At 39.3% G+C, this 3,371-nt stretch overlaps 1 pseudogene; it reads left to right on the top strand.

The window, feature by feature from the left end:
• The first annotated feature begins 277 nt into the window (after positions 1-277).
• Positions 278-963, top strand: LOC131923657 (ferritin heavy chain-like; annotated as a pseudogene).
• The last annotated feature ends 2,408 nt before the right edge of the window (positions 964-3,371 follow it).

The raw sequence follows: 3,371 nt of genomic DNA, 5'->3' as shown, positions 1-3,371 counted from the left end.
AGAAAATTAATGCAACTAAAGATCATTATAAGTAAAATGAGCTAGACTCAAAATGAGAAATATAATACATGTTCTTCCATTTGTAGTTATTGTTGGATTTTTTTATTGGTACATAAACCATACATATATATATTATATCATACACATATATATATATCATATGTATATCTCATGTATACATATATATGTATAAATTCTGGTTTATGATATAAAAACAGAATTGAGATTGGGGGGAGGAAAGAGACAAAAAAGTCAGGGAAAATATATATGGGGTAATATGTCGAAATATGTGTACTTGAGAGATGTTCTTGCCCAGAGTCCCCGAGGTTTCCTGCTTCAACAGTGCTTGAACAGAACCTGGCGCTCGACCCCTCCGACCTTTGCAGAACCCTTTGCAACCTCGTCGCTCAGCTGCTCCAACCACGACCACCAAGTCTCCCTCGCAAGTGCACCAGAACTACCACCAGGACTCAGAGGCTACCATCAACCGCCAGATCAACCTGGAACTGTATGCCTCCTACGTCTATCTGTCTATATCTTTCTACTTCGACTGGGATGATGTAGTTCTGAGGAACTTTGCCAAATACTTTTTCCACCAATCTCATGAGGAGAGGGAGCATGCTGAGAAACTGATGGAGCTACAGAACCAACGAGGTGGCCGAATCTTCTTGCAGGATATCAAGAAACCAGGCCGTGATGACTGGGAGAACGGGCTGAATGCAATGCAGTGCGCACTGCACTTGGAGAAGAATGTGAGTCAGTTACTATTGGAACTGCACAAACTGGCTGCTAACAAAAATGACCCCCACTTGTGTGACTTCATTGAGACCCATTACCTGAATGAGCAGGTGAAATCCATCAAAGAACTGGGTGACCAACCTCCGCAAGATGGGAGCTCCTGAAGCTGGCCTGGCAGAATATCTCTTTCAGAAGCACACCCTGGGGCACAGTGATGAGGCCTAAGCTGACTTCCCCGAAGCCACAGTGACTTTACTGGTCACTGAGGCCGTGCATGCATGTCGGGCTGCCTTTATCATTTCAATAAGTCTCACCAAAACATCCGCTTAAGTTCTTTAATTTGTACCATTTCTTCAAATAAAGAATTTCGGCACCCCCCCCCCCAAATATGTGTGCTCGATACACTTGGAGGAAATTATTTTATGGAACCCAAACCTATATATGCACAATAAGTACAAAACAATAAAAAGTTTGCACATAATTTTTGTATATTTCCTTTGCATAGAGCAGTGGTTCTCAATCTCTGGGTCACGATGCTTTTGAGGGTTGAACGCCCCTTTCACAGGCAGGGGTTGCTTAAGACTAGCAGAAAACACAGATATTTACATTATTCATAACATTACATGATTATTACATGATTCATAACAATAGAAAAAATGTAGCTGGAGTTTTCTCTCCAGGTCCCACCAAGGCCCAGCAGTCCCTTAGCCCACTTATAAAATAAACATACAGATGCTTATATTATTTAAACTGTTTGGCCATTAGCTCAGGCCTATCATTATCTAGCTCTTACTCTTATATTCAGCCCATTTCTATTAATCTATACTTTGCCTCGTGGCTCGTGGCTTGCTGGTACCTTACATCTTTCTTGTCCTGGCAGTGACTTCAGGCAGTCTCCTCCTTCCCTTCCTGTTCTCTTAATTCTCCTCTCTGTTAGTCCCACCTATACTTCCTGTCTGGCTACTGGCCAATCAGTGTTTTATTTATTAACATGTTTGCCATACAGAACATCCCACAGCAGAAAAAAATTACAGTTATGAAGTAGCAATGAAAATAATTTTATGATTAGGGGTCACAACAAGATCACAAACTGTGTTGAAGAGTTGCAGTATTAGGAAGGTTGAGAACCACTGGCACAGAGGATTTTACTTGTATATGTAAAACATGCTATGGTTGTATTGCTGTTTAACTGTTGTAATGTTTCATAGCCATGTTATTATCTCTGCTCAGTTCAAATACCTCAAATTTTTTATTGTAATTGCATCAGATTGCTTTGTAAGTTTTATTATCTTGTATCCATGTTAAAAATTAAAATTTCATGGTTGATAATTCATTTTATCACCTGTGGTGATATATTGTGTATCCTAATAAACTTTGCCTGAAGATCAGAGAACAGAACAAGCCACTAGATTAAATATAGGGGCCAGGCAATGGTGGCACACACCTTTAATCTTAGCACTAAGGAGGCAGAGACCTATCTGGATCTCTGTGAGTTCAAAGCCACTCTGGAGTACATGAGATTGACTTAGTCTAAGAGAGAAACAGAGCCAGGCAGTGGTGGCACACACCTTTAATCCCAATACTTGGGAATCACACACCTTTAATCCCAGCACTAGGGAAGTTGAGACAGGAAATGATATGGGTGGGCAGAGAAAGGTATATAAGGCATGAGGAGACAGGAACTAAATAAAGCCTTTCCAGATGAGGAAGCTCATTTGGCTAGAGTCCTATCAGCTGAGGCTCTTTCAGGCCGAGAAGTTTGTGAGGTGAGATTGGCCGTGGCTTGCTCTGCTTCTCTGATCTTTCAGCTTCCATCCCAATATCTGGTTGCAGGTTTTTCACTAAAAAGACCATTTAGCAGTTCGTGCTACAATCACCAAGTAGGGGTTTTTAATTGATTACATTCATTTCATCTAACAGCTTTAATTTGTAATATTTGGTTTGCATTTTACTTTCCCCTTTGTAGTTTCAATTGCTGTAAGTCATCTTACTTTAATGTGTCTCATATACTGTTACAGTTAGATTATCTAAAAATTAAAACTAAGAAATAATTTTATAAAAGATAATTTATTCTTCAATGTTTGATCTATTGACAAATTTTACCTCTGTTCAATATTTCCTATTGAACCCATTTCTGAGTCCCCTCTTTAGGCATTATTGCACATCTAAAGGTTCTCACTCTGACTTAGCAGGTTTGCAGATCATTTCTTTCTCTGGTATCATGCTCCTCACCACTCAGTTTCCTACAGAATGTATTATTTCAGTGAGGACTTATAGCCATAAACTGGCTTAGTCTGAAAATGTCTTAATTTTCCAATAACCTCAGGGATATCAGTAAATAGATATACATTTTGACTGGGTCAAAATACTCTTGCTGTGTTTATACAATTCTGTATTTTTTCTAAAATCTAGTTCCTATTTGTAGTTTTCTAGTGATCTAATACTATAGGTATTCTACTTCTTCAAATATTGGTGGATCAAATGTTCAAGTCACCACAGCCACTGTGAATAGTAGTATCATCCTAAAGGAAGATAATGTTAGGGTAAGCAATGGAAGTCCATCAAGGAAAACCTCCTTCTAGTCAGGAGAATAGCATCTGGCCTTGGTGGAGACTTAACATTCCAGTTGGGAA

Source organism: Peromyscus eremicus, chromosome 13 (assembly GCF_949786415.1).
Source record: "Peromyscus eremicus chromosome 13, PerEre_H2_v1, whole genome shotgun sequence".
NCBI lineage: Eukaryota > Metazoa > Chordata > Mammalia > Rodentia > Cricetidae > Peromyscus > Peromyscus eremicus.
Note: the sequence above shows the minus strand (reverse complement) of the source record. Positions and strands in the feature narration are given on the sequence as shown.